This window comes from Lonchura striata, chromosome 2 (assembly GCF_046129695.1).
Source record: "Lonchura striata isolate bLonStr1 chromosome 2, bLonStr1.mat, whole genome shotgun sequence".
Taxonomy (NCBI): Eukaryota; Metazoa; Chordata; class Aves; order Passeriformes; family Estrildidae; genus Lonchura; species Lonchura striata.
This window is the reverse complement of record NC_134604.1, coordinates 50,859,480-50,883,542: the sequence shown is the minus strand read 5'-3', so window position 1 is coordinate 50,883,542 and position 24,063 is coordinate 50,859,480. Positions and strand designations below refer to the sequence as shown.

At 37.4% G+C, this 24,063-nt stretch overlaps 1 long non-coding RNA gene and 1 pseudogene across 1 annotated transcript in view; one reads left to right on the top strand and one right to left on the bottom strand.

Annotated features, from left to right (window-relative positions):
* Positions 1-24,063, top strand: part of LOC144248888 (uncharacterized) — a 139,356-nt gene that overhangs the window by 44,946 nt on the left and 70,347 nt on the right. The gene's annotated exons all lie outside the window — the stretch shown is intronic.
* On the bottom strand, positions 1,313-16,183 carry LOC144248291 (uncharacterized; annotated as a pseudogene).

Below are 24,063 nucleotides of genomic sequence, written 5' to 3'. Positions count from 1 at the left end.
AGCAAATCTTTCTAAATATGTATGTGAAGTAGACAGTTCAAGAAAAAAATATAACCGATGACAGATTTTATTTCAATCTTCTGGCACTTATTAAGATGTCTACAAAGAAAAAAGCTGCATATGAATACATCTCTGTGCAAACAAAGGAAACTTTTAATTGCTTTAATCAGCATTTGCTTTGTCTTTGCAGTGACATAGAAAAACAAGTCAGGTACAATCAGTAAATGTTTTCTAAAGGAAATCTGTAAGCAGAGACTTCAGATGATTTTTATCATTTGTGTTTAGAACATGGTTAAGTCTATGTTACAGGTGCAACATCTGAAATTTGCTTTAAAAAACAGATTGGTACAAGATTTTATTTTGTATCATTTTAGCACGTGGAAAAGAAGCCAACATAAATCTGATCAAAACTCTCTCCCACAAAACCCTACAGCAAGAGCTGTAGAAGCTATATCAGATTTTAGAAATCAGAGCACAGCCCAAGGAAATAAGCTGCATGTTGACAAAGATGTGCAGCTCAAAAGATAATAATTTGACAAAATCCATGTCAGGCAACAGGGTTTAGAGAAAGTGATCCATTACTTCTTTCAGCTCAGAAGCTCCTGATTTTATATCCTGATTGGCCTGTAGCTCAGTCCTTCTCAACAGAAAGAAGGGCCAAAAAATCTATTTCTTCTATTGAAAAAAAAAAAAAAAAAAAGAAATAAAAGGAACCACAACACCCAAATCTCTCTTGAGCAGAAAATGGGAGTTAGTGCTTGTATGCAGAAAATACTCAGCACTTTCCTTTCAAGATCAGGTCCCACAAGGGAATTAGTTTTTCAAATTTCTAAACTGGTCATGGTCCTGCTGAAGGGATGGACCACTCACCTATCCAGAGGAATCTCAGAATCATAGAATGGGTGAGGATGGAAGGGACCATAGTGCGTTGTCTGGTTCAACCTTCCTGCTCAAGCAGGACCATTCTAGGGCATGTGGCATAGGATTGTGTCCAGATTGGTCTTGAATACATTCTGTCAGGGAGACTCCAAGACTTTCCTGGGCAATCTGACCCAGGACTCAGTCAATTGCACAGTAAAGTTTTTTCTTATATTCAGGTGAAACTTTTTATGCATTGCGGTTGATCAGCACCATCAAGAACAGCCTGGCTCCATCCTCTGAACACCCTCCCTTCAGGTACTTGCATGCATTGATGAGATTTCTTCTCCATTGTCTCTTCCAAAGGCTGGCCTTGCCCAGTTCACTCAGCTTTTCCTCATAAGAGAGATGTTCTAGCTCTTTAATCATCTTTGTCGCTCTCTGCTGGACCTGCTTAAGGAGCTCCACGTCTCTCTTGTACTGGGGAGCCCAGGACTGGACACAGCACTCCAGATGTGGCTTCACCTGAGTAGAGGGGCAGGATCACCTCCCTTGACCTGCTGGAAAAGCTCTTCCTAATGCATCCCAGGATACCATTGGCCTCCTTGGCCCCCAGGGCACTCTGCTGGCTCATGGGTGGCTTGTTGTCCACCTGGATGTCAGATCCTTCTCTGCAGAGCTGCTTTCCAACAGGTCAGCCCCCAGCCTGTGCTGGTTCATGGGGTTATTCTTCCCCAGGTGCAGGACCCTGCCTTTGCCTTTGTTGAATTTCAGACATTTCCTCTCTGCCAGTCTCTCCAGCCTGTCAAGATCCCTCTGAAGAGCCCTCTGGGCCATTCCTCCCAGCTTTGTGTCACTGGAAGACTTGCTGAGGAGGCATCTATCCCTTCATCCAAGCCATTGATGGGAAAGCCAAACATTGCTGGCAAGTACTGAAGCTTGGGGGCCACCACTAATGACAGGCCTCCAACTAAATCTTGTGCCACTGATGACGACCTTCTGGGATCTGCTTTTCAGCCAGTTCTTAATCTACCTCACTGTCTACTCATCCAGTCTACATTTCCTGACTTTGCCTGTGAGGATATTGTGAGGGACAGTGTTAAAAGCCTTGCTGGAGACACTTACATAATGATAACACATACATAATATTGAAGACAATATTTCTGCTCCTCTCTCATCCACCCAGTTAGTTGTTTCATCATAGAAGGCAATCAGGTAGATCAGGCATGATTTACCTTTAGTGAATCTATTCTGTCAATTCCTGGTTACATTTTTTTCCTTCCCATGGTTAGGGATGACATGCAGGATGAGCCATTCCAATGCCTTTCCATGGACTGAGGTGAGGCTGACTGTCTGGTAGTTTCCTGGGTCCTTCTTCTTGCCCTTTTTGAAGACTGGGGTGACATTTGTTTTCTTCCATCCTCAGGCACTTCTCCTGATCACCATGACCTTCCGAAGATCATAATGAGTGACTTTGCTATGATATCCACCAGCTCTCTCAGCACTCATGGGTGCATCCTGTTAGGGCTTATGGACAGGTGGATATCCATTTTGCCTGGGTGTTCTCTAAACCAAACCTCCTTGACCACAGGAAAGTCGTTCAATATTGCTCACCCTGGTCTCCTGGGCCAGTCTATCCTGAAGACTGGTCTAGTGAGTGAAGATGTGAAGAAGGTGTTAAGCAACTCTGCCTTCTCTGCCCTCTCTATCATCAAGGTCCTCCGTCTATTTAGCAATGGGCCCACATTATCCTTCATTTTCTAAGCATGGTTTCATTCAGTGTCTCTGCAACATTTTGCTCTTGTAAATACAGAACTGTTGTCCATCACAGAGGAAGAGTGATAGAGAGAGATGAATCTTGCTTTTGTCCCTTTCTGCACCTAAAATAGGATTGTTCAGTATTAATACCCTTACAAGTGGTTCTTAACTGTGGTCCGTGGAACATTCTCAGATGTTTCAAGCACTGTCAGTATCTGAAAGCCTCTGTTCAGTTATGCCTCTTACTGCACACAGGTTGCATTTGTAGAGATACATGTTTTAAATTAATACTGATTTTAAGTGCCTCTGGGCATTGAATTCCTTCAACAGGCTACAGTATGTGCAGTGATTGTTGCAGTATCATTGTTTATTGTTTGTCAGATCTGACAAACAGCAAGACTAATTGAACATTTAATTTCTGTGTAACTGGTATGACTGTCTTTCTTTAATGTAAATACAACAAAATGCTTTTTTTTGGAATGTCTTCAATATACTATAGGAGAAGAAGCCTCACCAGATTCACCAGCTGTTACTCTGCACATATTGCAGAGCTCCGTGTCATGGTATCCCTTGGACTGCCAAGTAAAAAAACAGGATCAAGAAGATTAATTTAGCTCTTAATTTAGCTCTTCCAAGTCTTTAGCTCTTCCAGGTCTTTCTCTGGTTGCTAAAATTTTGTCAATCTTAACTGACGAAATTAGCTAATCTGTTTACAAGCTGCAGTGAGGACCTGCTCATATCTTCTCTGAGAATGGAACTTTGCCTGCCTTGTGACATCCCTCAATACACCGCCCAAGTGCCCTGCCTGAGTTTGCTGCTTCTGTAGTCCAACCCCAGCATTTGAAGTCTGTAATCTTCAGAGGCTTGCTACATGTTCAACAACATGAAGAGAAATATGTTACTTCAGAAGAGACCTTGAAAAAAGAGTTAATGTCAGTGCTCTGAATTACCCTCTCAAGAGGACTGTGGATCCCATCTCTCTCTCCCAGACCCAAACAGAATTTAGGAAGCTCATGCTGGGCCTGTCTCTTTTGCATTTAAAATTGGGAAAATTGTGTTGGGGTGTCAGTAAATAGCTGATCCCCCCAAAAAGCTATTATAATACAGGTTATCAGTAGATAAAGTTAATCAACAAAAATAATTTTGGTGGAAGATCAATGTCAAAGTCATATTGACTTCAACAGGGCCAGTATTTCATCCTATGTTTTTATAAACTAGCCAGGAAATGGACAGTACTGTGCTACTGACATTGGAGCTATCATTTTATCCCTAATTCAGACAGTAAACATTTCACTTGCTAGCTATGAGATGGACAGATTCATATAGAATAACCCTTCAAGGATAAGCACCCTTTTTAAATCACTGAAGAATTTGTGTGGGACCTTAATCACTAGCACAGACTGGCAGGTCATTTTTCTGACACTCGCACACAATTTTGAAAATCAGCCAGAACTGGCAGGTGCAAAGTTTCCGTGCTCCTGTTATACACAATAATTCAGTAGTAAATGGTAATATGTGTCCTAGATATAAATATAGATATAGATTGATAGAGATATATCCAGACATGTTTTGGCAGTAATTTGTGCCCAATAATGGAGGAATATAGTAAACAATTGTGCTCAAATAAAGCAGTCGAGAAAAATATAATGTATTTAGATTTTTAAAAAGTTTAGTATGTTTACTCTTTGAATTTTCCTATGATACTACATGGTTTACCACCATTGGAAGACCTAAAAATGAAGAAAAATTTAAAAAATAGTAACAAAGGTTCCACTGTTTGTGTGAAAAAGCCATTCCTCAGAAAGCTTAATCTTGAAAACCTTTGCAAGCAAGAAACATTTATGAAATTTAGTCAGGAAGCATATAATTATATGTTGGATCACAGTCTAAATCAGCAATGCATAAAACAGAGGTCATCCAGGAAAGAGCAGTTCGAAGCAAATGTCTTCCAGGGAAATTCTCTTGTCCTCCAACCTTCACCTCCTCCTTAATTTTACTTCTGTCCTCTGAAGAGTTCTTAAGAGACTGTGAGTGGCATTTGTCCCCTCACCCTCTATTTAATAAAGTACTGAAATTGTGTATTATTATTTTATTGACATTTTAACTTTTACATATCATAAATGCATGATCAACATTTTGCATGATTAATGAGAGAAATCAGAAAGTTTGGTGAATGTTTGATTTTTTTTTTTTTTGGTACAAGCTACTGATGAAATTCCCTACACATATCTGAACATACTTGTTAATAACAGAATTAATAATCGGCAAACAATTTAACTGAAAAAATCCCTGACTTATGACAGTATTTCTCACAAACACTGAATTATTGTCTTCATCCCAATCAAAGTCTAGCAAAAGGTCTAACAAAGGGATCAAGGATGTTGGAAGATGTTGCTTTATTCAATGTAGAGCTCTTGGACACGATCTCCTTTGCTGAAAATATCATGGTATCAAAACCAGATCCTCACTGCCTTTGAGCATTTCTCTTGGTATGACAACTAACACATTTTTACTCTAATATTCTATCTCAGTTTCCCAGCCATTAAAAATTAGTGAAATGAAAATGCTTTATGTTGATATTCTGAGTATTTTTAAAAGGAAAATCAAGTCCATTCATTTAAATTATTATGCAGTGGTTACAGTTTCATACAAAGTAGGTTGTATTAGACATTGGTGCCAGAATTTCAAGTCTCTGTTTCTTGATATAACACTGAAAGCATGTTTATGTTTTAATAAAATATGATTTTTGTTGCACCAATGTCCTGTAGGACATGCAATATGAATATTAAATGGTGAAAAAGACTACTTTTTTTACAACTTGGCAAAACAGAGAAAATAATAGAAAAATCTTTCATGTTTGTCATAAGCATGCCATTAACTCTACTTCATTTAACAGAAATACATATTAGTTTCAACAGTGTTAAAAACATTTATCTAATCAGAGGGTTTTAATATTTTCTGTTCTAATCTAATAACTAATATAATCATTATCCCAGCAACCATTGTATATCCTCTGATAGAGTAAATCTTATTAAAGGTGGACAGGTTATACTAAGGCTCATCTGTCACTTCCCTGAATATTTGATTTTTTTTAAACAAGGTATTAAAGACACTTGCATATCTGTATATTAAGTCTAGAAATGCAGTTGTTCAACTGTGTTGTTTAAAGACTAAAATTCCATAAAAGAAGATGAAATATTTTCATTAGATAAGGTTTTTGTCAATAAACACTGGTAACAAAGGGGAAGCCAGTTCTTTCTCTAATTCCATATTTTAAGATAAAACTGAAGGATTAAAGTAAGAACAATAAGCATGTTATCATGCTATTATTGTGAAGTGTATCTGAATTGTGCTGAACTATAAGAAATAAATGACAGGAAAAATAATCTACTTAGTTGGAATAAGTGTGATACAATAGTTTGTATAAAAATAAAAAATGCATTCAGGATAGAAATTCCCAAATTATTATTATGCTAAATATTTAACAGATACCACTTGAAAAATGTAAGCTATTCACTAAATAAACCAAAATATACAAAGGAAAACAAAGGAGGTTAACATTTCATACAACTCTTAATTTTGTTTATTTAATCTTGTCTCAGGCACCTATAATATTCAAATGTTACATAATTACCACAGTAAAAAGCTCTGAAACAAAATTCAAAAAGCTGATATCTACCATCAGTCAAATCTCCTATCAAAAGAAATCAATTGCTCAGAGGTACAATGAATAGGAAAAAAGAGAATAGCAGGAATTAATTACGCACTGGGAAGGGCAAAGAGTGGCCAAGAATAAGCCATCCCAAATCACAATGACTTTTACAGTATTGTAGGGGTTCACAGTGCTTTAGATAGCAAACCCTCTGTAACTCTGTAGCAGCAGATTTCAAGCATAAATACTGCCATGCAAGAACAGTGACAGGAGGGGACAGGATCCCCAAATAAAGTTAAGCATAGATAAAACCCCCCCACATACAGTAAATGCCAGCACATTCTGTTTAGTATATTTACCTTTTAAAAATGAGACTATAAGCATGGAATGAGGTCAGAAAAGGATTTTCTTTTTTTTTTAAATCATGACACATATAATACATAACCCAGATAATCTTCTCACAGACATTTGAGAATTGACCATAAAGTGAATAAGCCTTGCAGCACAGCAGAAGTGAATAGCTCATTGTTCTCCAGAAGAACAAATGAGAGGCAGGTTCTCCATCAGCTGCAGCTTTCAGGTCAAGGAGTTCTGTTCAGGGTCAAACTGTGACAAGGTTAAGTTTGGTAAAGGACAGAGATAGATACCATAGTTCTTAACTTTAGCAATGTCCCTAGAACAGAAATTGTAACATCTTATTAGGTATCTGAGATACTTTCTCTCTCAAAGTGGAATACCCAGAACAGATAAAATTGGTTAAGTGAATAACACCAGTGACACAGGTTAGGTAAAGTCCCATGCCTTCTTTAAGTTGATGTGTCTCCCTGGGACTTTGGAACAGCACTTTTCCACCTAAGAATCCATACCACAAAAGTTATTTTTGAAGGAAAACCCCTCAATACTTTTTTCCCCAAATAATATGATAATGTTTTTATTTCCAATTAAAAGAAAAGGATATCACGGTGTGGCTACAGACATAGCAGTCTTGTCAAACCTGCTTTTCACAGTGAAGCACTGCAGCCAGTTTGGTTGTATCTACAAAGCAAATAAAAAAGGAGCTGGAGCTACTCTCTGGCTTGTTGCCACAAGGCCATCTGACTGACAGATTTTATACTTCTTAGGACTAGTCTCCTATAGAGATATTTACCCTGCAGTCAGCATAATAAGGGTATCAACTAAGAGTTAAGCAGTGTGGACAGCAAGGATTTAGTGCTGAAGTGTGCTTTGCTGTTGTCTTTTATTTAGAGAATTCTCCCCTCACTACTCTGAGGAAGGAGTATTGTTTTCTCTCCCTAAGAAATTATGCAAGAAAAAAGCAACATTTGTAAAAAAGGATTACAGAATATATTACACTTGTTGACAGAAATTGGAAAAAAATATGCTTTTGGGACATACACATTTTACATTTCTGTCATAGAAGCTTCAGTCTTGAAAGCTAAATACATGTTGGAAGAAATTACTCTTGTTTTAACTTGTTTATAAGATATGCCTTACTGTGATGAGGTGAATTTGAGATTTGTTGGACCAGAAGGAAGAACAACTGGGAATATGGCTTTCTAGTCTGATGATGCTGGCTGCTTAGTGATTCCAGGTTCTGTATTATCTGGTATCTGTATTATCTGTATTATCTGTATTATCTGGTATTTTGGCATATAAGCCAATGATTGTTGAATGCGAAAACTCAGCAATGTGATTGTAAGGAGGAACAAGAAACACAGGATTCTCCTTCTAAAGTAGGTGCCCTAAACATTCACATTCAGAGGTGTTCATAAACTGCTGTCCTAGTGACTACAACCTTCTTCCAGGAGGGTATGATGGAACAGGGACTGCCTGTGTGGATGTTCTAGCCAGTAGACGTGTGAAAACAAACAAACAAATAAGCAAACAAAAAAAACCAAAAAAAACCAAACAAAAACCAAATATTATTTTTCAGGGAGAAAGACAAAATTTTCCCTTGTATTTTATAGGCAACTTGATAGTGCTGGAATGAAAACAGTAAGAAAAGACACTGCATGAAGACCCAGTGAAGCCTAAACAGAGAAAGGCTCAGTTTCTGAAATTAAAAGGAGTTCTAGGAAGAACTAGGGCATCTTAGTGTGCCTTCTGCTGTTCTTGGAAAGTGACAAATCAAGGTACCCAGTGAGCAACAAATATTTCCAAGGATGCTGTTTTGATCTAGTTTCTTTCTGAGTCTCAGATTAGGTGTCTAAATCTATTCTTGGAAACAGTACTGCTCTAAAGGTATAGTCACTCAGGGTGAAACATGTCTGTGCATTTGCAGTGGCACACATATATCTGCATTCTTCTGTAATCTCTGTTATCAGTTTAGAAAAAATCATTGAGCAAATCACATTAATGTTGTCCCCTATCATTACCTAGTTTAGGTGTTATGACTACACATCACCACTGAGAGGACAGAAAAAAGTGAAGATTTGGCAGGCTGGGATTGTAGGCAGGCTTTCTTGAATTTAGATGCTAGTCACTGTGACTGAGTAACCTGAATAAAGTCTAGCTTAATTAATCACTTACAAAATAGGGAATTGATACCAAGCTCTGCAAAGAGGGGTAAAGAGATACATGATGATGAAGCAGACAAAAAGGACTAAATTTATGCCAAATATTATTATAATTTCATGAATGGCATCTAGATGCTCACCATCACCCACCTGCTTCTTGTAGCCTTTTCTTCACCAGTCCAGAGGACCATAGTTTCTGATTAATTTCATCTAGCTTTTGATCCTGTTTTGAATCAAGTTTCAGGCTCTGAATCAGAAACCTAAAAATTATACCAGGACCAATATCTTTCTATGATGTCATTCCTCTAGCAGATGAGACATTTTCCTCATCATTAAAAACTATTGTCCATCTCAGCAGTAAGATATTGAGTTTAGTCATGAGGATACCAGGCCAATTGTGTCAGTGCTAATCAGACAAAGAGGTGTGAAAAAGTGTGTCATCTTTGTGTACTCAAGTAGGTTGAACTCTAGACCCTGAATTTCTAATTAACTCTTAAAAGTTTGTTACCATTTTTACTTTGATATCCTGTCTAAATGCACCATCACACAAGCAAATAAATAAATACTGAAGACATTTAAATGGCTGCAGAACAGTAAAAGGAAAAAAACCCACAACAACCAAGGAATTCAGAACTTCGTTTTGTCTACTTCTTGGAATGGACCTGTGAATAAGTACTATGTTAAAAACAGTATCTCCAACAATGCTATGCATGTGAAGACTGCTTAGATTGCAGTAAGTCATGGCCACAGTTATAAAAATGGTGTTTTAACCATCCCTGAATTTAATGTACAGAGTAGTACCATGTTCTTGGCAAATTCCTTCATAAGGTCAGGACTGAGCTGAGTACATACGTTAATGCTTACCAGATCCTTCATACAGATAATCTCTACTGGTACTTCCCTGAATATGACCTTATTACAGATTTTGTATCCTTCTGAGTAATGCAAGTGTGCTATGTGAAGATATAGAATAGGCTTAAAATCATATTTGTACTTTTGCTTGAGGATTTTTATTTTGTTCAGCATAAAACACTATCTTGAATCCTGAAAAGGGCTTGCTACATGATTCTACATTGTACCACAAAATTGTACCACATTTAAACCAGGATAATTTTATTTTGCCCTTCTGGTAAATGGCTTTGGGGTTTCCAAAAGAAACAGGGGAATTTATTTTAACTGTTGGATGTTAGTGTCTTCATGAAGTCATAGTAATTATATCTTCTACTATGCCTCTATTTAAACACACAATATATACGTATATAAATAAAATGGAATGTAAATTTGGCCTTTAAGACTTGGCTCTGGCATGTTGTATTACTTACTTTATGTCAGTCCTGTGTAATATGATACAGATCTGCATTCTGGTATCACTAGTTTGGTCAGAAACAGTGTTTGTTTTACCATCTTACAAAAGCAATAACTCTTACAGCTGTCCAGATAGATACAAATCTCACCTGAAACATTTAGAATGAATCCTAAGATGGTTTGCTGGCAGCCAGAGGGGAAACTGTAGTGCACTCGTTCCTTTCTTCTACTGTGGCCTGAACACTGAGAAAAACAATATTTACAATCGAGTGAGTTTCCAAACTGCCTAACTTTTCAGATGTGTGTTTTTTATATGTTAAATATGGTTCAGAAGATTAAAGTCTTCATTTTAGGCAAAGAAAGGAAATAATGTTTCCTGTCCCATTTGCCAAGCTAAGTGAACAACTGTTCCAGCACAATTAGAATTGTTAATTGATTTGAAAACATAGGGCTTTGAAGGTGGAAAACTGCTGACATTATTTCAATGGGGAAATGCACTCCTGAGAGAGAGCATTGCAGTACAATTTCTCTCCTTGTTTTGTTGAATATACATCTATAAAAACACTGTGAATCATGCAGTAAAAACTGCTGTGCTGATATCATAAATCTCTGATAATAAAAATTTCATTGTTGAAACAATAAAATAGACTTTTATTATAACACAGAGTATCCACCTAAACATTGTCCTTTTAGCTTCTTTGAGTTAAATGTATGCACAGTTTTACAGTCTATAAACAGATCTGGAATAAAAGTTAATAAATGTCAAAATTTGCATTTCAAAAAATTCTTGCTGCATTTTAGGGAAGATCAATCTATGAACCTTTCAACATTATGTCAAATGAAATGCTAATTGTACCTTTAGGAATTTCAGAGACAGTGACAAGAAACTAAATGCTCTGTTCCTTTGCATCAGCAAGTCGAGGATAATTGTATATCTACTCTTGTGAACTTCTAAGAAAAAAAGAGAAATGCTAAGGAAAAAGGATTTTCTATTCTTTAACTCAGGAGGGTAAACTCCTTCAGCCATCCTTCATCAATCTATCTTCAAATAAATTGTGTTAACATGTTGACAATGGACAAATCACACAGAGCTGCATTTATTCATTTTATAATAGGTTTGTCAAATGAACTTCAACTAGAGATTTAAGAGTGAGAAACATTTCCATCCAGGAACAACTGACTTTTCCTATCCAAGTTTCTAGAACAGTTCTCAGCACAAATTTCTTTTTTTGGGAACAACTATCTTTCTCATCCCTCCTCAAATATTAGTAAAGTACTACTTCTTCTAAGAGTAAAAACACTAAATACATAAAGGAGACAAGTAGGAGGTTTTTTATGTCCTCTCTAGATAAATGTGTAATGTATCCCTTGTTTTCTTTAGGAATCAATCTTGGCTGTTTACATCTAAGCAGTACAAATTGTATGCCATAGTGGTAAGTGCAAGAGCACACTCATGCAATGAAGAAAACTAGCTGCAAAGTAGCACCTTATTCAGGTTTGCAGTGTTTTCCCTGGTATTATCTTATCCTTACTATATTGAATATATTTCCTAAAGCTACACAGAGACTGTTGAAATCTTCAGTTACTGTGTGAAAATTGAGGGACAGAATAAACCCGGGGAAATGTTTATGCTCGTGTTAATCTATTCAGTCAGCTTTATCCTGCTCAGGCCTGGACTAGGCATCTTCTAACTCTTTAAATGCTTTTACAGCAAACAGTTTGTGGTTTCCAAAACAGAGACCAGCCTCATCATGCCTTTCTGGCTTATGGTCTATAGGCCCACATTTGTGCATTTCAGGTTGTTCACTGTAAAGCATTCCAAGCTATATTTCAGTTATGTATATATCTGAGTTATGTAACTCAGATGTATTTCAGAACTAGAATTTATATTGGAGAATATAATTCTATCTGTGTTGCTGCTATATATCTGAAAAGGAAGCTTCAGATCCTACAGGCAGGTATTTGAGCCAGATCCTGTTTTCACTAAAGTCAAAGATAATTTTGTTTTAGGTGTGAATAAGAATTAGGTGGAATTCCTTTTATTTATAGGTCCACAAGAAAACGCAATGGCTGACATGTTTTTAATTTACACTAAATAAATATGAAATTATGTATTCATTACGGATATATTTGAGTAAAATCAGCCCTTTGTTTCTCTCACTTCTACCACATAAGCTACTAAATGATTCAATTTGATATCTGTCAATTTTCATTCAAGAATGCTAAACTCTCTGCCATCTCCATGCCATATAATAGCTAAATAATCAAGGAATGTGGTAGACATGGATCTTTCCTACCTAGCACTTTTTTTTATAGTAACTATTTCAAAATGCATGATTCCTCTGTTCTTCAGTAAAACTAATTCCTGACCCTGTTTTCTAATAAAATTGTATTCAGCTCCATAGTCACCATAGATATATTGGAACAAGAAGCAGCACACATTAAAAATAAAAGAATATAAGAAAAAATAGGTTTTTAAAGTGGCATGATCTGCATAATTTATTATATACTCCATGCAATGAATAACTATCCCATGTAGCAAACAGCACAGTGCTACTACTTTTTGGAATAAGTGTATTTCAGTGAGCAAGTCAAACTTTTAACTGTAATTTCCAATCAAATTGAATAAAATTCATTGGGGCCCTTTCTTCACCAATATATCTTTCAAAATTATAAAGATTGCAATAAGGTGGATAATTTTTTTTTCTTTTATGTAGGTATGAAGTGAAATGAAAAGAAAATAAAGAGCAGATAGGAAACAGACAGAACTTTCTTAACCACAATGTTCATCTCTCTCTTTTTTTTTTTTTTTTTTAAGAGTCAAAACTGCAGGCTAATAAAGACCATTTAAAATAAAAGGGACCATTACTCCTCAGTTTTATATGAGCTTACATGCTTTCATTGTGCAAAGTGTGTTATTAATTTAACATGCCAGATTCATAGGTTTCTGCAATATCAGGTTTGATGTATTCATTATCGGCACTCAGTACATTAATTCACGCTGAAGTCCGGTAAATCAAAATTATACCATCTGGCTTCCTGTTCTTAATGATGAATTTGATGTAGGGGTGATTAAGATTGTTAGGCTTTTGAATTTTAATGTAAAAATTAGGGGATTAAAAAGGCATTTAGAAATGACCAATAGTTAGAATAAACTTACTGACAGGATCTAATTTGTGTACTTGCTAGTAAAGCTCCATTTTAATTAGCAGCCACAGTCTTTCAGCACAAGCTCAAAGAGACAGAAGTTTAGTGATTAAGAAGATGAAGCTGTTAAATTGATAAATTGACCTTGGAATACTTGTAACTGTGGGGGATGGCCTAGTAGTTGTATGGTTGGTATGTTGTGCTACCACATGGGGGAAAGGGTTCCATGATTGACCCTGTAATTTTGCCTTTTTAGATGATTGACCATCTGGGGATGGGACAAATCACAGAGGTGACCCCCTCAATGTCTAAATTCAATTGCTCAATTTGTAAGCAAACAAATTCCATTATTATTCAGCACTGCTGGCAGATAGCCTGAAATACCACCTCAGTTCTTGAACATCTTACTCACTACCTTTGCCAGAGAGAGGTTCTAAAACAAGGTGGAAAAGATAATGGGGTTGAAACTATATCATAAGGTGAATGATGACCTGTCAGCATCCATTGAGAGCAGAACAGTCAGGGACAAATTTGGCTCTCCCTTGTCAAATGTTCTTGACAGTGTCCAAGCAGTCAAATCTTTGACAAGACAATTCCATTTTATCTATGATATTTTATTAATCTAAAACAAAGACATTTCATACTGTTGCAGCAAAATTGCTGGAAATCTTTAATAAGGCAGATAAAATATGTAAGAGCTATAGCATGCAGGGGGAAGATAGCTCTGCTTAGGGTGTTTGAGCTTGTTAGAGCTGCATGAGATCATGTAGAATCACATTAGAGTCAACAAGCTAAGGCAACTCAAATTCACACACATAGTATAATTGAAATAATAATAATAATAAAAGCTATTGCTCCCATGCCTTGGCAAAGTTCCAGTTATTTGTACCATCTCAGAGAAATGTGATAATGTGTTAGATCTCACCTTCCCATTAAAATTCCTGAAGGTAGTCACCAATATTGGTACACTGTGGCAGGTATAACTTACAAGAGAAAACGAGTACATTTGTACATATCAACAGTTTGAAGGATTCTTATTCCTTGGCAAGTCACGGAATATTTTAAGTCTTATATTTTAGAGGAAATCGAATCTTGACTAACCACTGCAATTTATGTCATTTAAAATAAGATATATTTGAATAAGTATATTTTTCATGCCCTAAAAAGACTGATGTCTTCTTTTATAAGCTCATCCTGTGACACACTTGAGTAGGTAGGTATATTGATTTTTTTCTTTTTCTGATGGCAATGAAGTGTAAATGGAAAATATCAGACTTGGCAATCACTTAAACCATGTGAAAATTTCAGAGTGAAGGCTATTAGAGTCACTTTGTGATCTCCCTAGATGACCAAGGAAAAAAACATTTCTACATTTCTTCAGATCCTTTGTGTGACAGCTAAGGAGAATAACATTTTTTCTAATATGCCAGTTTTAGTCTCTAGTTGAGAATAACCTCAGTGCTTTCTTATGTCACTAGCTGAGAGAAGATGAAAGACCCAGCCTTGTGTAAATGGCTTTGTCTAACCATCAGTCTTTAGCTCTGCATGGCAGCTGTACTATTGACATTAGCTTGTGCACTGGGTGAAATTGAAGTGAGTTAAATGTGACCTTGGCTTAGTTGTTGAAGTAGAAATGAACTCTACTGGGAGTGAAAAAAAATAAGACCAGTTTCTCTAACTTCATTTTTTCTTTAATGAGTTTAACAGCACTCTTAGGATTTGATACGTTTTATAAGAAAGCTTTTATTTCCTTTTCTATTATACAGTGAGTAATCACCATTAGTAAGGTTAGCTTGCCCTTTCAGTATAAAATCCTGATTTTAGGTGTTTATATCCCAATTACTATAAAAAGCAGATCTCTCAGAAAAAAATCCAGTCTTTTCTTTATGCTGTCTGCTGTACCATTTCACAAAAACCTGTTACTGCACTTATTATAGTTGAATACTAAAAAAATTGCCAAATGTTCAGTGTTTCTAGTGACTTTGCATTGTCTGTAGGTTAAATTGAAATTTACTGTAGCACTTGTTAGTAAATCATGTGCTCAATATGAGAAATATGCAGATAAGTGATGATGGTTTGGAGTCAACCAAGGATTTTCATCTTGTTTGTATTCTGCATTTTTTTCATGTGTACAGCATGCATGACATATCTGAGGATGGTCACAAGAATCAGGAGCAACTGATTCTACATTCTCTACATCCAGATCTTCAGTGTATTATATATAGAGTTTCAACTGGGGACAATAGAATCATAGAATAATTTGGGTTGGAAGAGATCTTAAATACCATCTTGTTCCAGTCTTCCTGCAATGGGCACGGATGCCAGCCACTAGATCATGTTGCTCTTGGCCCCATCCAATCAGGCCTTGAACACTTCTGGGATAAGGCATCCACAAATTCCCTGGACAACCTGTTCTTGTGCCTCATCACCCTTACCTGAATTTTCTCCTAACATAAATAAAATCTCTCTATTCCACCTTGTTTGATCACTATCTGCCCATGTAAAAAGCCTACCTCCTCTTTTATCCGCCCAGAATGAGATCTTTCCAGAATCTTATCTTCTCCCTGCTGAACAACCAGAGTTCTCTGAGCCTGTATGTGGAAGAGATGGTCTAGTACTGTTTGTGACCATCTTCTGTACGCACCCAAACAGATCCATGTCTTTCTTGTGCTGAGGGCCTCAGAGCTGGAAGCAGTACTCCTGGTAGAGTCCCAGGAAGGCAGAGTAGAGAGGAAGAATCACATATTACTGTCTTTTCATCCAACGTCTCTGCAGGGCTGCTGTTGATGTACTTTTGTCTGGGGTTGCCCCAACCCTGATGCAACACCTTGCACTCGAACTTTTTGAACCTTATTTGGTTCTTTTGGACACACTTTTCAAGTCTGTCCAGGTTGCTTTGAATGGTATCCGTTTCTTCTGTTGTGTCAACTACACCACTCAGCTTCATGGTATTTACAAATTTGCTGAGGGTGCACTTGATCTTGTTGTCTCAGTCATTGATAAAGATTTTAAATAGCAGCGATGCCAAGACAGATCCCTGAGGTACACCATTTGTCACTGGCCTCCTCCAAGACATAGAGCCATTGCCCAGATCTCTCTAGATGTGTCCATCTAGACATTTCCTTATCCACCAAACAGTCTGCCCTTCAAACCCATTACTCTCCAATATAGAGTTAAGGATGTTGTGTGGGACTGTGTTAAATTTCTTACAGAAACCTAAGTAGATGCCAACAGTCAGTCTTTCTTTGCTGATCATTGCACTCTGTCATAGAGGGCTGCCAGGCTGACCAGGCACAATCTGCCCTTTGTGAAGCCATGTTGGTTGTCTTGGGTCACATCCTTGCCTTGTATGTGCCCTAACACAGCTTCCATTAGGATATATTCCATGGTCTTCCCAGGAACAGAGGTTAGGTGAATTGCTCTGTAGTTCCCCAGTTTTTCTTTCTCCCCATTTTTAAAATAGGTGTGAAGTTTCTCTTTTTCAAGACATTGAAGTTTTCACTTGACCACAATGACTTTTCAAATAGGATGGAGAGTGACTTTCAATCACATGAGACAGTTCCCTCAGGACCATGGGGTCATCAGGGGCCAGAGCCTTGTGCCAATTCAGTTTAATCAGGTGGCCTCAACCCTGCTCTTTTATTGTAGTAGGAGGGACTTGGCTCCTTGACTCCCTACCCGGAGGTTCGGGGACTTGAGACATGGGAAGCCTGACTGCCTTTGAAGACTGAGATGTATAACTTGCAGAGTAACTTGGTTTTCTCCATATCTGTTGTCACTAGGGATGTACAGAGATAGATGCATCAGATACTTGCACCAGTCCACAAGACAAGCGTAAGCCTTGCATTCACTTTTGGGGTAATAAACCAGACATATTTCATAGAAAAGGATTTCAGAGTAAGCTGCATAGCTTACTGAGAGAGGAAGAGGAACTGTTCTGAGGTTCTGTGAGCCCAGGACCATTGCAAGAGAAAGGAGGCAAGAAATTTTGAGAGGAAAAACAGTTGCAGAGAAACAAATCTTTCCCTACCATTAGGGAGACACTTTTCCTGCCTACTGTTGAAACATCTCAGCTCTGCTGCTCAGACTGAAGGCAGAGTGCTCTGACCTGGGATAACCTAGTCCTGGATTCAGCAGTCTCAAAACTGAAGATAACTCTGGAGGGAGAAAAACTTGTTCTTGGTGGGAGACCTACACCAAAAATACAATACATTTTGGGAAGATTAGACATGGGTTTGGATGCAGCCATTTATCAAAAGGCTATCCATTTCTTCTGGGCATTGGGGCAAGAATTATTTTTTCCTGGAAGGTGAACTTCAGTGAACTCACATCAACAGAATTGAACAGTATAATATGATAAACACTAACACCAAGTGAAAGTTATTTGTTTTTTTTTTCTTTTTTTTTTTTTGGTATATATATTCAGAAGCCTGTTAAGTTCAATGAAATCTCTCCCAGGAATTTATTTCTTATCAAAATTTCCTTATTCAATATTTGCAACTCTTTACTTTTATTGTGCCAAATAAAACATTTTTCTGGTCCCATTTCTACACCAGTCAAATAATTCCCACTCAATTACATTTCCAAAGTCCTCTTATGTGGCCCTAGTTTCAGTTTCTTACAATTTACTGCTTATAAGCAATAGGTCAAAGGTTTACGTGATATATTCCACTATACCTAGATTTTCAGTATTGCTGTTTGAAAATTGAAAACCTTTCCTTTCATCTTCAGTGTCTTGCTCTTATATTTTTCTGAATTATGTCATAACCATATATCTGTCCTTGGTCTTAGCCTTTCCAACTGCTCTTTATTTTAGTGTCCACCTCATTCATTTTGACTTATTTTGCAGTTTTGTGCAGTCATCAAATTTCAGCCTGTTACTGCACATTCCGTGTTTCAGGTTACTTTTATATAAGGTGAATAAAATCTGTCTTATTAGTGATACTTTGGCCTTATACTTGTCTGATACTTTCCTCATTCACAACGGTTAGAACTTATAACTACCCTTTATAATATATATGTCAATCCTCAGGACATTAATGTAACATACTGCCAGTACCATAGATCACCAGGCCTGCAGCAAACTTCTCTTGAGTTCTCTGGAAAAAAACTTTGCAATGAACTCTAGAGATAATTTTTCCATAGCCTTTGTCAGTGTTAATCCATTTGAATTTCTTTAAAACCTTTTTTGCAAACTAAGCAAAGTATCTCAATTCTGTAGTTGTCATCATTTCTTTTTGTTGAATTTAATTAAGTTCATAAAACTTCTGGATTAGAGGATTATATCACAGGAAAATCCTTTGATAAAATCAGGAATGAGTGGAAACTTCAGTGAGCTGGTATTTTTAGAGGGTTAAAAATCATATGCAGGGCCAGATTTATGTTTTTAAAAAAATCTGTCAAGCAACAGAAGTTGTGGGCTGGAAATTGCAGCCATTTCAAGCATCTCGTAGGTGTGCAGTGCAGGGCTAGAATATTCTGGACTGCAGAGAAGATGCATGGCAATGTCAGATTCAGACCTAAAAAAGCACATGGTCAGAAGCAGAGAGACAGATAACTCCCTGGAATATCAAAAGCATCTCGAGCATATGGAGCAGAAAATATATGGCTGCGTGTATTAGTGAGCATTTTCTAAGTATCTCCAAATGAGTATGCATTTCCATAACTCACTGAAAGACATGGCAAATCACAGAATCACAAAGTCATAGAATAAGCTGAGTTGGAAGGGACCTACAAGGATCATAGAGTCCAACTCCTGGCCCTACACAAGACATGCTCAAGAATCACACCATGTACCTGGGAGCATTGTCCAAACTCTCTTGAACTCTGGTTTGGTGCTGTGGCTACTTCCCTTGGGGACCATCTTCCAGTATCCAACCACCCTCTGGGTGAAGAATTTTTTTCTAATATCCAACCTAAACCTCCCCTGACACAACTTCAGGCCATTCCCTCAGGTCCTGTTACTGGTATCCAGACACAAGAGATCAGTGCCTGCCTCTCCTCTTCCCCTCGTGAGGAAATTGTAACTGCAGTGAGGTCACCCCTCAGGTCTCCTCAAGGCTGAACAGACTAAGTGACCTTCAGCTGCTCCTCATGTGCTTTCCCCTCAAAGCACTTCACCATCCTGGTGGCCCTCCTGTGGACACTCTCTAGTAGCCTTATGTCTTGTATTGTAGTGCCCAAAACTGCCCCCAGCACTCAAGGTGAGGCTGCCCCAGTGCAGCGCAGAGCAGGACAATCCCCTCCCTTGCCTGGCTGGCGATGCTGTGCCTGATGCACCCCAGGGCTGGCCCTCCTGGCTGCCAGGCACTGCTGACCATGTTCAACTTGCCACTGACCAGGACCCCTAGGTCCCTTTCTGTGGTGCTGCTTTCCAGCGTCCCATTCTGAAGTCTATCCATGCATCCAGGGTTGCACTATCCCAGGTGCAGGATCCAGCACTTGCCCTTGTTGAACTTCATGTGGTTGGTGATTGCCCAATCCTCTGATTTGTCAAAGTCCCTCTGCAGGGTCTCCCTGCCTTCAAGGGAACTAACAGCTCCTACCAGCTTTGCAAATGAACTAATTCATGATCAAATACAATTATAGAAGAGACCAAGTCTGAAAGAACCTTGAAACATCATCTGGTTCAATATTTCACGGGAAAGGAAGCCTAGATGAGATTCTTTGCATCCAATCTAATTGCATTTCCAGGAGTGGGGACTTCACTTCCAGTGACTTATTCTTCACACCATATAAAATTTCTTGTATCAAGATCAAACCTCTCCTAACAAAACATGAACCTGTTGCCTCTCATCTTCCCCATGTGGTTCTTTGTAAAGGGAGAGTCTCCACATTCTTTGCACCTTCTCTGTAAGTGTTAGAATACTGTGAAAAGGTATTGAGGTAAGACTCTGTACTGAGTCTTCTCTTCACCAAGGAGAAAAGACTGAATGCCTTCAGTCTTTCCTCATAGGACAGGTATTCCAGTCATTTGATCATTTTTGTGGCCTTTCTTTGAGTCAACTTCTTTCTGGAATTGTGGGGACCCAGTCCTATCAGAGCCATAAAATCACAAAAAAAAATTGGTGGTAGTTCTTCAGAATAGAAAGTGTAAGGCTTAAAATTTACTCTTGTTCATTTTTTCCTGTTTCTCTCAGTACATGATCCAATGCTTTAAATGCCTTCTTATTGATAGAATTGTATGGCAAAATCTCCAGTATTCACATACATTGCTAGTGATCACCCATCATTTTATAGAGCTCATTAACACAGAAAGAGTGCCAAAAGTAAGAAACACAGAACTTAAAAATATTTATAGATAAACAATGATTCATATGGTTTTTAAGGTAGAAATCCACTTCTAAGTAATTCTGAAATTCACACACATGGCCTTATACAGCTTTTGAAAATCCACGTAATTAATTGATGTCTTTACCTTTCAAAGGATTTGGTTCACCTTCAATGTTAGAAGTCAAGCTTTCTAGATTTTAGCTAGATCACTTCTTAAATATGTGCTACTTTGCCCTTTTCAATTCCAAAGGGATTATAAATAAACTTGCTAAAGGTTTGCCTATCTCTTTTGGGACGCTTCATCAAATGTGTACCTTCTGGTCCTTTAGTTTTGTCAGTCTTTAAATGTTCTAATTTCTAGGTCACCTCTTCTGGCACGATCTTGAGTTTCTTCAGTATGCTTTCCACCTCTGCTGTTAAATTTATGTCTGTTTCTGGCATCTGTTCCCAATCCTCCTTTGTGAACACTGAGGCTCAGAATTCATTAAAATTTTTAGCAATGCTTACCTAGGCTGTCAATAAATTACTTTCACTGTCTTTTTGAGGCCTTATTTTGTCTTTCAGTGATGTCTTGCTCTTATTAGTCAATTCATCCTTTTTCCTGATTTCTCCTTTCTCTTACAACAATGTAACTCAGAAGTCACTGTGTTGAAAATTATTATTATAGGAATCTTTTAACATGTTTCATCTTACTTCTTTTTCCTCCATATTGTTGCCTATTTTGTGTTCATTTTGACATTTTTCCACATCTCCCAACCTGCTGTAAACAAGTGAATTCCCTTTAGGCAGATCACTTTTCTAATACTACTCAAAGACGTTATGCCTTCCAAAGATATAGTAGATTGGATTCTAATATACTCTGTACTTAGTCAATTATTTTAATTAATGTAAATGAAATGCAAAGAACCATAGAAAAAGCTATTGAAGCACTCGCATTTCCTGAGTATCAACATTTATCAGACAGAGATCAAATCCATTGTATCAATGAAGCTGTTCTAGGCTGGTGTCCATTTTCTTCCTCTCAGCATTGAGACTTCTGAGGGAAAATACCTACATCAAAAATTAATTCAAAAGTTTGGTGTTTGAAGTGGAAACCTAGAGTCCACTGAAAACTGAATGCAGATATTGCCAACTTGTAACAGCTGCAAATAAATTTAACTATGGTTTTTTATACAAGGATTTTGCATAATGCGAACAAAATGTTAAAGATACCATTGATGTTTGTATAATATCAATAAAATCAGTACAGGTCCATGCATGGATGATTTTATGTCTGTTTAAAAATGCTGTAGATCAATTAAGATTGTCCCAATGCATTTGTATAACTATTTTAAAATTGACTAAGGAGCACCTAAAAAGATGTGGGTATTTGTACCTTCCATTTTGAGGCTACCTATAATTCTAATCACACAGTTTCACACCACAGTCATTAATCTGTTTGAGGCCCTGATAAATTCAGAGCTATAACAATTATTACTACTGATACTATCTTTGCTATGCATCTTTGCATACACACATCTTAGGAAAACCACCAGGACTCCTCATTTTATTTTCAAAAATTTTCATATTTACCTCTTTTTCCCTTCAAGTATAGGAAATTTTTCCTTCCTTCTCCCCTCTGCCTGGCATTTTGTTGTCTATTTTGTTGTCTGATATTATTGTCACTTTGTCCACCCATCTGCTTCTTCAGGCTATTTCTTTCCTCATTTTTGACAGTGCCTGTATAATGTTTCTCACACATCTGGTTTCTCTCCTATATACTGGCTTAAGCCCTCCCTCATGTTTCTGTGTATCCTCTTAGCATCTGGTAGATCACTGCCTGTTTGAGGAGCTGCCTATTCAGAAAGCAACTTTCTGCTGCAATGTTGTGAAACTCCAGGTAGGCTGGGATAAAGCTATAGTAGAAAATAATTATTATGCAATAACTGATGCAAAAGTTCTGTACATAATGAAGAAGCCTATTGTTATGCATATACTCATGAGGATAGTTTGAGGGTTTCTGAAGAAACCGTTGGTTTAAATATTTCAGTTAAAATCTCATTCTTAATGTTACATCAGTATAACTCTTTATTTAATAAAAAATGGAGTAAGCTTTGAGAGTACCATTTTTTATGATAATTATCCTGCTTATTTGTTCACAGCACTCCAAGAATGCTTTTATTTACATACTTTCAGAACCCCAGCCAGCTAGGGCTAGCTAATAGGGGCATAAGATCAGGCAGCCTTATTCAGACTAACACGTCTGCCTTGTGCCCTTTTCCCCTTAGTATTTTTTCCTCCACAAACAGATATTTCTTCTTTCTATTTATTGAAGTCATAGATGCTTCTTGTTCTTCCCCCATCACTGTCCCTATACAACCATTCAGTTACTCTGTGCTGCCAGATTTGTGCAATTTTTCTTATTGGTGGAGCGCTGGTGTGAACCATACTGGTTCACATTTACTACTAATGCACATTATATTTTTGTATTTTTGCGTGGCTTCAAGAGTTTTCTTATGTCTTATAGGAAAATACTTGCCACATATAGTACAGAAATGAACCCCGCACCAAATCAAGTGTAAGAGCTTTGCAGAGCCCCATTTGGAGGGAGTCAGACAACCTTTCAGCCATGCTCATGACACTGTCTCCCTCTGCTCCATGCACGAACAACCATGCAGGGTTTGAATTTCTATTTGCCTGCAGACACATTGCTTGTCTCATGGCTTTGGTGGCTCAGCTTTCCTTTGACTCAGACCCACATTTTCTTCCTCATTTCTTGCTCCTGGGAAGAACAGTGATGCCTATCATTGCTCTGTGGTACACAGCAGGAGCTGGGGGAAGCACCCTGTGTTAGTCACTGTTTGTCTGACATTAAAATCACCCACAATTTAGAAGACTTGTTTGTCTTTCTTAAAATAACTGTTTATCTCATCATAAGTGCTACCTTGGTCCAATAGTCAGGAACATCAGCTCTAAATTCCATCTGTGTGACCACCCTTGTCAGGTGTACACACTTCCTGCTCTTTGCAGAGTGGAGTAAGCTCAAAAATGGATTAATTCAGTGTTTAGTTTTCTTTTTGTAGTCATGCACACCACCCAGTCTGGGAGATACAGAGGAGTAGTCTTCAAATTTTTCCAAATTTGTATATTTAATCTACTTTTTCCTTCTTTAATAGGATGAAACATCCCTGTTCAGGTATTGTATTTTTTGTTTTCTGCTATTATACCAGAGTTTTGTCCATTACTGTATAATTCTTTTCATTCCATGATGGTACCTAAGTAATTTATCTCTGGTATAGAAACTTGTCAGTTGTTTTTTTTAAATTCTAAGTATAGTACATGCATTGAATTTCTCTTATCTGTCATGGTAGTTAAAAAATTTCACATGTTATATAAGACTGACCTCTCTAACCCAAGTCCACATTATCACTGTTTCAAGGAGAAGTCTTTCATTAAAAAAAAACCCAGAAGGTGGCTTTGAATATTTTAATTAAACAAATTAGTTAAATTCTATTTTCTGAGGTTGCCTCTCTTTCCTTTTTAATAATTAATAGTTTTAGAACTCTTTACTTCTGT